The following is an 11,965-nucleotide window of genomic DNA, read 5'->3' as shown; positions in this document are numbered from 1 at the left end:
AACAACAATGGACAAGGAATAGATACGCACCCACAGGCTGAAGGAACACTGAGGCAGCCCACACCCGCATCTTGCAGAGGAGAAGGCAGAGGCACAGCGGAAGGAAAGTGACTTACCCAGGATCACACTACAGCTGGTTAGATTTTTGAACAGCTCTTACCTGCGAGGAACTCCCTTAGGCATTTTCAGTGTCCCGGAGAGCAAAACAGGTGTGGTCTCTCTGCCGACTGGATGCTTAGAACCTTGTGAGAGAGATGGACATTAAACAAAAACACAGACTGATATATCAGTATAAAATGATGGTATTAAATGGGATTAATGCTATGGAGAAAGCCCACGGAGAGTTCTAGAGGAGGCTGGTGGGAGGGGCGGAGAGGGCCAGGACCTACTTTTTGTAGGGTGGTCAGGAGAAGTCTCCCTGAAGATGCGAAATTTAAGAGAATTAGGCAGCTCTGGAGGGATGGGAGACAGTGAGGGCAGGAGATGGCAGAGCAGGCAGCACGTGTTTTGAGCAACGGGAGTGGAAGTCACTTTCCTTCCGCTGTGCCTCTGCCTTCTCCTCTGCAAAATGTGGGTGTGGGCTGCCTCAGTGTTCCCTTAGCCTGTGGGTGCCTATCTATTCCTTGTCAATTGTTGTTAAGACTAACAGAACAGAAAATAGCATAGAAACCACCAGAAACATAGAAACAATACTAGCCCTTTGACCTTGGGTCAAAGAAGAGAAAGAAAACGAGTGTGGCTGGAGCACAGTGACGGGAAGAGAGAGGCCTGCGACGGTCAGGAAGCTCCCTCCAGAAGGCCTCTGGCCTTTATCTAAGTGGGAGCCACTGAACGGTCTTCAAGCAGGCATGTGACACGATCTGATTTATGGCTTTCAAATATCCTCTGGGCTACTCTGTGGAGACGAGATTGGAGAGGGCACGTGTGGAAGAGGAGGGTGCATGGATTTTCGTCTGCAGGGCCTCCGCGGGGAGACCAAAGGCCCTGTCTTTGCAGTAGCCTGGAGCCTTGAGCATGCAGAAGGACTGCATCATTAATGAAGCATTTGCATCTGAGGAAATGATAAAACAGGCTGCCACATGTAAAAATTAAGTAACTCAATTTGTTTTAACAGCTTGTGCTCTAGTACAGCAATGTGTTTGGCATATACGAGGGAGTCCATCTGAACGGTAATTATGCCATGCTAATTATTTTACTGCATTGTATACATCTGACATTTAATTACGAGGAGAGTGTGTGAGGGTAGGTTCTCGTCCTCCCTCCGCCCGTGTGACAGGTAGTTTGGTTTCCCCGTACCTCTTTCCCACCTACACTGTCTTTATGCCAACTCGTCATCTGCAACGGAATTGTGTTTCCATGACAGCTCAGCTCAGCCCAGTTGCCTGCGACTTGCAGACAGTCACCAAAATAAACAGTTGACACAGATGTCATTCTCGCCCTCCCGTTCTGCCTCTCCCTCCCCCTCCATCCAGCTCCTACTATAAAGATTATATGGGTTTTTTTTTCCCCCCTCCCACTTTGAGAAAGGAAAGTGATCCCTGTCAACCTTGAGCATCTCTGATATGTTGGCACATCTCTCAGTGGCTTCTCTGGTGACCTCCGCCCCTCTCCATGGAGACGGCTGGCAAGCTGACTCCCGTGGCCCGTGCATATAGGTGACACAGCTCAGCAGCTGTGGGCGGTAGACAAACAGGCTCTGACTTGACATTCACAGGAAGGTGGCACAGGCGGGCTCCCCACTCAAGGTTCCAAGGCTGCAGATGGACTGAGGCTGCGGGGTGCTCTTTGGTGGGTACTTGACAAGGTCATCGAGCCCTGTCTGACCAAGTGCCTGACCATAGCTGCAGATATGGGCCTGAGGGCTGGGGACTGGGGAAGAGCAGAAATGCACGATCTCTTCAGGGAATAAGGGGGTGGAAAGGAAGATGAGACACACGGCAGCAGCTCCTGCTGGCCTGTCATCTTGACTTGTGTGTCCGTAATGGGCTCACCCTGAACAGGAGAGGGCTGTGTGTGTCTCTGTTGGAGGGAGGTAGTTGAAAAGAGAAGAGGCATTGTGAGACATTGCCACAAGAAAGAAAGGAATGGTTTGAAAGCAACCAGAACACCAAAAGGAATTTTTTAAAATGTGCCTTGCTACAAGACTCTGTATCTCAACATGCAGCAAAGATGCATTGAAACACACCCATGCAACCCTGCTCTGGGTATAAAATGAATGTCCCGTGGGGGTTAGAGATCAGGGGAGCTCTCCCACGGCTAGAGCAGGAGCCATTTCTATCTCTGTGTTCATTGTATTTTCCTATATTTTACCTGGGGTCAGCCAAGAAATTTGGTGCACCTTAGGGAAATAAAGGTTAGACCTAAAGACCTTCAACGTGGTTAAGAATGTGCTCTTTGAGACGAACTGGTGCCTGCCCCGTTCAAGCAACCTTTGACTTGAATCTTACCACCTTACCTGTGCAGTTTCAGACCCGAAGCCACAAACCCTTTGGCCAGGAATCTGCATAAGTCAGAGCTCCTTGTGAGCACCAGGTGGGCCTGTCCTGGTTCATGAGATGATTGTTAGTGACACATGGACTAATATATATTTTTTTACTTTAATAGTCATGTATTCATTTTAATGTGCATTAAAATATGTATAAGCAGCACATCAAACCCATGTTTTAATGGCTATAATAAAGTTTCTTGTATAAATACAGGTTTGGCATGCCTTCTTTTTTCCTCTCTTCCAGGCCTTTTTACTCACTTTACACATGTGCTTAAAACTTTCTCCTTTCAGGCACCCGATCCTCTCTTTATTTTTATTACCCTCAGTGAGCCCATCCTCTCTTTATTTTTTAATTTAATTAAGGTATTCTTTGTATTTATTTGTTGGTTGGTTAAATGTAACATGTGTTTATTAAATCTGTTTATTTTTGGCCGCTCTGGATCTTCCCTGCTGCGCGCGGGCTTTCTCTAGTTGTGGTGGTCGGGGCTCCTCTTCACTGTGGGCTTCTCGCTGCGGTGACTTTTGCTGTCGCAGAGCCCAGGCCCTAGGTGCGCGGGCTTCAGCGACTGTGGTATGTGGGCTCAGTAGTTGAGGTTTGTGGGCTCTGGAGCACCCTGGTTTAGTTGCTCTGCAGCATGTGGAATCTTCCCAGGCCAGGGATCGAACCTGTGTCCCCTGCATTGGCAGGCGAATTCTTATCCACTGGACCACCAGGGAAGCCCCCCATCCTCTCTTTAACCCTCTCTGTTCTACTTCTTTATTTCTTCCTCTTCCCCTGCTCCTCTTCCTTCTCCCTGTTATGACCGCAGGGACACCTAACATCTAAGGCGTTCCTTAGAGCTAGACACATGGGGGACATCAATCAGAAACAAGTCACACACACGCAGTGATAGAAAAGCCCTGCTGTGGTTTAAACAGTGGAGGCTTTTGAGTCCTGAAGGAGATAGAGCAGAGCTGATGCAGCTGTCCTGGGTGATATCAAAGTCCCAGGTCCCTTCTCTCATCCTGGGCCACCTCCGTCCTTCCATCTCCACTGAGGTGACGCCATAAAGGACCTCCTTCCCTCTGGACATGTTCTGTATTTAGGAAGCGACACTCTTCTACTCATATCGCGTTGGCCAGAACCGTTCCCTGAGGGTGTACCTCGCTGCGAGGGAAGTGGAGAGAGAGTGTGTTTCATTTAGCTTTATAGTCTCAGTAGTAGAAGAAGGCAAGGGGGGAGTGGAGTATGGATGGTTTGGGGGTAGCTAGGCCAGAACCAGCTGAGGGGGAGGACAGTAAGAAACATAGACAGTAATTCTCTGTTACCGCATTCTCCAAGGTAAGAAAGAAAGTAGTTATTAAAAGTTAACCTTTTAATTTTATGTAGGTCGGTGTATTGTTGTAAGGGCTTCCCAGGTGGCACTGGTAGTAAAGAACCCACCTGTCTCCACAGGAGACATAAGAGACACCAGGTCTGATCCCTGGGTAGAGAAGATCCCCTGGATGAGGGCATGGCATCCCACTCCAGAGTTCTTGACTGGAGAATCCCAAGGACTGAAGAGCTTGGCAGGCTACAGTCCATAAGGTTGCACATAGTCAGACTTGACTAAATCGACTTAGCATGCATGCATGTATAAACTTTTAGAATTGGGAAAGAATTTAGAGATCATTTGTATCTAGTCCATATTTTAAGAGATAAGCTAAGTCTGAGATGAAGGGACTTTTAATCAAGGCTAGGCCACACAAGAACCCTTCTTGGCAGACCCTACTAGTCTAGGGGTTCTCCCTTGGAGTGGGCAACAGAATCACCTGCAGGGCTCCCTGCTGCTGCTGCTAAGTCGCTTCAGTCCTGTCCGACTCTGTGCGACCCTATAGACGGCAGCCCACCAGTCTCCGCCGTCCCTGGGATTCTCCAGGCAAGAATACTGGAGTGGGTTGCCATTTCCTTCTCCAATGCATGCATGCATGCTAAGTCGCCTCAGTCGTGTCCGACTCTGTGTGACCCTATGGACAGCAGCCCACCAAGTTCCTCCATCTACAGGATTCTCCAGGCAAGAGTACTGGAGTAGAAAACCTGTTTCGGGCCCCCACCCCCAGAAGTCGGAACTCAGTGGCTTTGAGAGGGAATCTGAGAATTTGCATTTTGTTCCCGGGCTATGTGGATGCTGCTGGTTTAGGAAACACTTTGAGAAACACCCTGCCAACCAATTGCAAGCATGCAGTTTACAACCAGTCATCCTATGACAGACTTCCCTAAATTATGCTGTTTTAACCGGTCTGTCTTTGTGTGTTATTTAGCAACTGAACAACACAGTAGCAGCCAGTGTGGCTGACAGGCCAGCTAACCTCAACCTTGGAGTCGTCGGTGGTCACACTGTTTGGGAGGCAGGTCTTCACTGCTGTGGCCGGGCTGTGCCTCACTAAGGGATGAGTGGTGACCTGTCCTCAGCCCTCTGCCCTTTCCCTGAGATGACCACTGCCACACACTTAGTAAACCTTTCTGGCCTGTGTTTCTCCACTTTTTTCACCATGTAAATCACTGTCTATGAACTGAACATGGCAACCCTTAGTATATCTTCAAACGTTTTACTTAAGTAGTATCATACCATGTATATAGTTCTGCAACTTACATTTTTGTTCAACAGTATGTTGAACTCCAGTCCTGGTGATTCATCTCAATGTAGTTTATTTATTTTAACTGCTTCATAGTGTTCTGTTTTCATATAATGCATTTGTCTTTCCCGTATGTTTCAGGTTATTTTCAGCAGGATGAGTAAGGTTTTGATCTTGCCATGAATGCCAGCAGTGTATTGAAATGCGATGCCATTTTGAACCCTTTGCATGCATTCACTCACATAACACGTGTTAGTCAGGTAGCTACTTTCTGCCAGGGACTGTTTTAGGCACAAGGGATTTAGCAGGGGATGAACCACCTCCCTCCCTCATGATGCTTACTTCCCATGGTACTTGCTACACATCTATCCAACAGGTGCTGTTATTCACATTTTACAGATGAAATTGAAATTCTCTGAATTTAAGTGACTTATCTTGGCTCCCACTGAAAAGAACAGGAGGTTTTGAATCAAATCGCCTCATTCCAATTCCAAACTCCACTTTCACTGGATTTCTGGTGAATTTAGCATCAGTGAGACAATAGTTACCATCCGTCTTCTTTATCTTCTTTGGAGGCCTTGATTCTTTTAAAAATTAATTTTTATTTTGCAATAATTTTAGATTTACAAAAAAGTTTCTAAGATAGTGCAATGAATATCTATACACCCCCATCCAGTTATTATGAACATATTACCATTACCCATTATTAACTATGGGTAATAGTTAATATTATTAACTATTAATTATTATAGTGAAAGTGAAGTCGCTCAGTCGTGTCCGACTCTTTGTGACCCCATGGACTGTAGCCTATCAGGCTCCTCCATCCATGGGATTTTCCAGGCAAGAGTGCTGGAGTGGATTGCCATTTCCTTCTCCAGGGGATCTTCCCAACCCAGGAACTGAACCCAGGTCTCCCACATTGCAGGCAGACGCTTTACTGTCTGAGCCACCAGGGAAGCCCCATTTTACTATGGTATACTTGTCAAAACTAAGAAACTGACATCTGTCTGTAGCTGTTAATCAAATTCCACACTATTTGAATGCCACCGGTTTCCCATTCATGCCCTTCCTGTTCTAAGAGCCTGTCCAGGGCACCACGTTGCAGTAAATCGTCATCTCAAATTCCTCTGATACGACGGCTTCTGTCTTTCCTTGTTTTTCATGACCTTTACAATCAGTGTACTGAGGCCTTGATTCCATGTGGTTTATCACAGATGTCCAAATGAGGCAGCATCAAGAATTTAGAGAGCCATAAGCAGCTCACCTGAGAGTAGAGTTTGGTGCGTCCTGGCAGTGGAGAAAAGTCGCCGTTTCAGCACATCAGAAGGGACAGCTTTTTGGCACTTTGGCCTGATGCAGGGGCACAGGGAGACAGGCGAGTGACGCGTTGTCTTGAGACGGGAGGGGCCAGACGCTTGCCGAGCATGGCAGCTGGTAGGTCTTGGAAGCCAAGCAGGCTATGGAGGAGTTATACCCTCCTGCCTACCAGTCTTCAGTGGCAGTTCCAGTGCCTTGCAGCTACAATGTGACGCCATCCCATTTCCCTCAATGCCGCCTTTCCTATGAACAGGAATCAGTCTCTCCAGCATCAGTCCTTGCTCTGATGGCACCAAAGAGAAACCCTTCTTCAGTGACAAGGGATAGGAGTGAGCTTCCTTTGTCTGGGTTCTGTGATACAGTCACAAAAGAGAATTTAATCATCACGTTTGCTAGACCCACGGTCCATGTTGGCTAGCGATGTGGAGGTATCAGGGAGCTCTTTGAAGTGATATCCAAATTTCTGGTTTAAAGATTTTTTAATCTATAGGATGGAAGAGCACAGACAGGGTCAAATCTTGGAGCCAGATACTTTCTTAGAAGTTCAATGTTTATGGCACTTTATGTTTTAAATTTATATTTTATTTTATATTAAAATTTCTTTTATTTTTAAATATATTTAAAATTTATATGCAAAATATATGCTATATTTCATCCCCCATTATTAAAAAAAATGATAAAAATTAACTGTAAAATTTTTGGAATTTTTCAGAAAGCAGCACTGAATGTAATTTATTCATCCCCCACTTCCCAAAGAGGATTATTGTTTATCTTTTACTTATTTCCTTCTACATATTTATGCTTTCTTTCTCAGAATACATTATATATGCTTTAATATTTTTATATAATGCCATCATAAACATTTTACTGATTCTTTTAAGTAACTGACAAATACATAATAATTTCTTATTTAAATAACTTTATTTCACTTAATCATTCTATAATATATATGGTTACTTTTCATGCTGAGAAAAACCTTTTTTTAAAATAGAGCTCTCCTTCCCTTATATATTAGGTTATTTCTATAAAATAGGATCCTAGAAGTGGGGTAATTAAGTTATTATTAGCATTTCTAACATTTTTTATACATTTTGGGATGGCGGAGCTCATCTTATTAGAGCTCAATGGAAGCCAGGTAATAATGCTATATTAGTTTCAGTTCAGTTCAGTTCAGTCGCTCAGTCATGTCTGACTCTTTGCGACCCCATGTACTGCAGCATGCCAGGCCTCCCTGTCTGTCACCAACTCCCAGAGTTACTCAAACTCGTGTCCATTGAGCCGGTGATGCCATCCAACCATCTCATCCTCTCATCCCCTTTTCTTCCCACCTTCAATCTTTCCCAGCATCAGGGTCTTTTCCAATGAGTCAGCTCTTCACATCAGGTGGCCAAGTATTGGAGTTTCATCTTCAACATCAGTCCTTCTAATGATCACCCAGGATTGATCTCCTTTAGGATGGACTGGTTGGATCTCCTTGCAGTCCAAGGGACTCCCAAGAGTCTTCTCCAACACCACAGTTCAAAAGCATCAGTTCTTTGGTGCTCAGCTTTCTTTATAGTCCAACTCTCACATGCATACATGACTACTGGAAAAACCATAGCCTTGACTAGACGGACCTTTGTTGACAAAGTAATGTCTCTGCTTTTGAATATGCTATCTAGGTTGGTCATAACTTTCCTTCTAAGGAGTAAGTGTCTTTTAATTTCATGGCTACAGTCACCATCTGCAGTGATTTTGGAGCCAAAAAAAATTGTCTGCTACTGTTTCCCCATCTATTTCCCATGAAGTGATGGGACCGGATACCATGATCTTCATTTTCTGAACGTTGAGCTTTAAGTCAACTTTTTCACTTTCCTCTTTCACTTTCATCAAGAGTCTCTTTAGTTCTCTTCACTTTCTGCCATAAGGATGGTGTCATCTGCATATCTGCTGGTTATTCTGCCAGCAATCTTGATTCCAGCTTGATGAAGATCCAGCTTGGCATTTTGCATGATGTACTCAGCATATAAGTTAAATAAGCAGGGTGACAATATACAGCCTTGACGTACTTCTTTTCGTATTTGGAACCAGTCTGTTATTCCATGTCCAGTTCTAACTGTTGCTTCCTGACCTGCATACAGATTTCTAAAGAGGCAGGTCAGGAGGTCTGGTATTCCTATCTCTTTCAGAATTGTCCACAGTTTATTGTGATCCACACAGTCAAAGGCTTTGGCATAGTCAGCAAAGCAGAAATAGATGTTTTTCTGGAACTGTCTTGTTTCTTCGATGATCCAGCGGATGTTGGCAATTTGATGTCTGGTTCCTCTGCCTTTTCTAAATCCAGCTTGAACATCTGGAAGTTCATGGTTCAAGTATTGTTGAAGCCTGGCTTGGAGAATTTTGAGCATTACTTTACTAGTGTGTGAGATGAGTGCAATTGTGTGGTAAAAAAATGTTTGAGCATTCTTGGGCATTGCTTTTCTTTGGGATTGAAATGAAAACTGACCTTTTCCAGTCCTGTGGCCACTGCTGAGTTTTCCCGATTTGCTGGCATGTTGGGTGCAGCACTTTGACAACATCATCTTTTAGAATTTGAAATAGCTCAACTGGAATTCCATCACCTCCACTAGCTTTGTTTATAGTGATGCTTCCTAAGGCCGACTTGACTTCACATTCCAGGATGTCTGGCTCTAGGTGAGTGATCACACCATCATGATTATCTGGGTCATGAAGCTCTTTTTTGTACAGTTCTTCTGTGTATTCTTGCCACCTCTTCTTAACATCTTCTGCTTCAGGTAGGTCCATACCATTTCTGTCCTTCATTGTGCCCATCTTTGCATGAAATGTTCCCTTGGTACCTCTAATTTTCTTGAAGAAATCTCTAGTCTTTCCCATTCTATTGTTTTCCTCTATTTCTTGGCACTAATCACTGATTAAGACTTTCTTATGTCTCCTTGCTATTCTTTGGAAATCTGCATTCAAATGGGTATATTTTTCCTTTTCTCCTTTACCTTTCACTTCTCTTCTTTTCACAGCTCTTTGTAAGGTCTCCTCAGACAGCCATTTTGCTTTTTTACATTTCTTTTTCTTGGGGATGGTCTAGATCCCTTTCTCCCGTACAATATCACGAACCTCCATCCATAGTTATTCAGGCACTCTGTCTATCAGATCTAGTCCCTTAAATCTATTTCTCACTTCTACTGTATAATCGTAAGGCATTTGATCTAGGTCATACCTGAATGGTCTAGTGGTTTTCCCTACTTTGTTCAATTTAAGTCTGAATTTGGCAATAAGGAGTTTATGATCTGAGCCACAGTCAGCTCCCCTTCTTGTTTTTGCTGACTATATAGAGCTTCTCCATCTTTGGCTGCAAAGAATATAATCAATCTGATTTCAGTGTTGGGCATTTGGTGATGTCCATGTGTGGAGTCTTCTCTTGTGTTGTTGGAAGAGGGTGTTTGCTATGACCAGTGCGTTCTCTTGGCAAACTTTATTAGCCTTTGCCCTGCTTCATTCTGTACTCCAAGGCCAAATTTGCCTGTTACTCCAGGTGTTTCTTGACTTCCTATGTTTGTATTCCAGTCCCCTGTAATGAAAAGGACATCTTTTTTGGGTGTTAGTTCTAAAAGGTCTTGTATGTTGATATTGAATGGTTTGAATGGTTTGCCTTGGAAAACCATTGTGATATTGAATGGTTTGCCTTGGAAATGAACAGAGATCATTCTGTCTTTTCTGAAATTGCACCCAAGTACTGCATTTCAGACTCTTTTGTGGACTATGATGGCTATTCCATTTCTTCTAAGGGATTCTTGCCCACAGTAGTAGATATAATGGTCATCTGAGTTAAATTCACCCATTCCAGTCCATTTTAGTTCGATGATTCCTAAAATGTTGGCATTCACTCTTGCCATCACCTGTTTGACCACTTGCAATTTGCCTTGATTCATGGACTTAACATTCCAGGTTCCTATACAATATTGCTCTTTATAGCATCAGACCTTGCTTCCATCAGTAGTCACATCCACAACTGCGTGTTGTTTTTGCTTTGACTCCGTCTCTTCGTTCTTTCTGGAGTTATTTCTCCACTGATCTCCAGTAGCATATTGGGCACCTACCGACCTGGGGAGTTCATCTTTCAGTGCCTTGTCTTTTTGCCTTTTCATACTGTTCATGGGGTTCTCAAGGCAAAAATAGTGAAGTGGTTTGCCATTCCCTTCTCCAGTGGACCACATTCTGTCAGAATTCTCCACCATGACTGTATTAGTTTAACTTTGTCCTATATCACTGCTTGCTCTCTGGACTCACACATACTGACTTAGGGAACTCCCTGGGTGTCCAGTGGTTAGGACCCTAGGCTTTAATTGCCGAGCGCCAGGGTTCAGTCCCTGGTTGAGGAACTAAGATCCCACAAGCCACATGGTGCAACCAAAAAAGAGAAAGAAAAAAACAACTATGTTTGCCAGAATAGCTCAAGATCTTCTTCATTCATTTATTCATCATTCATGTGTACGTTCACTCACTGACGTAAGTCCAGGTGTCAGACACTCTACCAGATGCTGAGCAAGGCTCAAGGTCCTGCTCTCATGTCCAGAGCAGCATTTGATTCAGGAAGACCCTGATTTGATTGAGAAAAGAGTTAGATAGACCCTTTTTGAAAGCATCTCTTTCAGCAGAGGCTTGATGGTTTATGACTCTTTACTTCCGGTTCTGTTTTTCTTACTAAGCTCTTCTGATTCTAGAGGAGGGTGGTCACTGCACATTAGATTTGAGAGACATTTGATTTGAGCCCAGAAGACAAACTACCGTCTTTTATCTGTGCATGAGCAAACCATTTTGGTTAGAAGGCTGATGTTCATAGGCCTTGCTGCTGCTGTCTCCTTTTAGTAACTAAAATGCACTTGGATTTCTGACCCCATTGGGAAGTGCCATCTGGAGGACTTCTCCAGTGATTTAAAGGATGATGCCTGTTGTATTATTTTCTGCATTGAAAAGTAAAGCCCTCAATTTCATGATTCTCCCCTTCCGATACTCCTCATTGGTCATCTTAACTTCACACACGGGGTTTTCATTTGGCTGTTTCCTTTTTTGTGATGCTGTCTGGGTGTAAGAAGTACCATCTTAAAATGGCTTCCTGATATGATTGGAGGAACAAATGTCCATCTCTTAGCAGCCTATGACTGAGGCCAACAGAAGTAAATCACAGCTAGAACTGATGATGAAGCCACGGTCCATTGTCTGGGAAATATTTTGTCCAGATCATTTGAATTATTAAAGCCAGTGCAGACCTTTCATTGTAATTATGTGGATCATGAAGTCCTGACGTCTCCCAGTGGATCTTGGTAAAGGGTGACTAATGGATCATGTGGGTTAAGCTGAGGAGAAAAATCTGGGCAACCAAGGGCAAGGCTTGAGGTAGTCCCCATCTGTGACTGACCTCTGGCAGTGTGTGGCTCAGCTGGTAAGAATCTGCCTGCAATGTGGGAGACCGGAGTTTGATCCCTGAGTTGGAAGATACGCTGAAGAAGTGAAAGTCTACCCACTCCAGTATTCTGGCCTGGAGAAGTCCATGGACTGTATAGTCCACAG

General features: G+C 44.2%; 1 protein-coding gene across 4 annotated transcripts in view; it reads left to right on the top strand.

Moving 5' to 3' along the window:
- The window catches only part of SLIT3 (slit guidance ligand 3), a 758,707-nt gene that overhangs the window by 230,626 nt on the left and 516,116 nt on the right, over nucleotides 1-11,965 (top strand). The gene's annotated exons all lie outside the window — the stretch shown is intronic.

Source organism: Bos taurus, chromosome 20 (assembly GCF_002263795.3).
Source record: "Bos taurus isolate L1 Dominette 01449 registration number 42190680 breed Hereford chromosome 20, ARS-UCD2.0, whole genome shotgun sequence".
NCBI classification, from domain to species: Eukaryota; Metazoa; Chordata; class Mammalia; order Artiodactyla; family Bovidae; genus Bos; species Bos taurus.
Note: the sequence above shows the minus strand (reverse complement) of the source record. Positions and strands in the feature narration are given on the sequence as shown.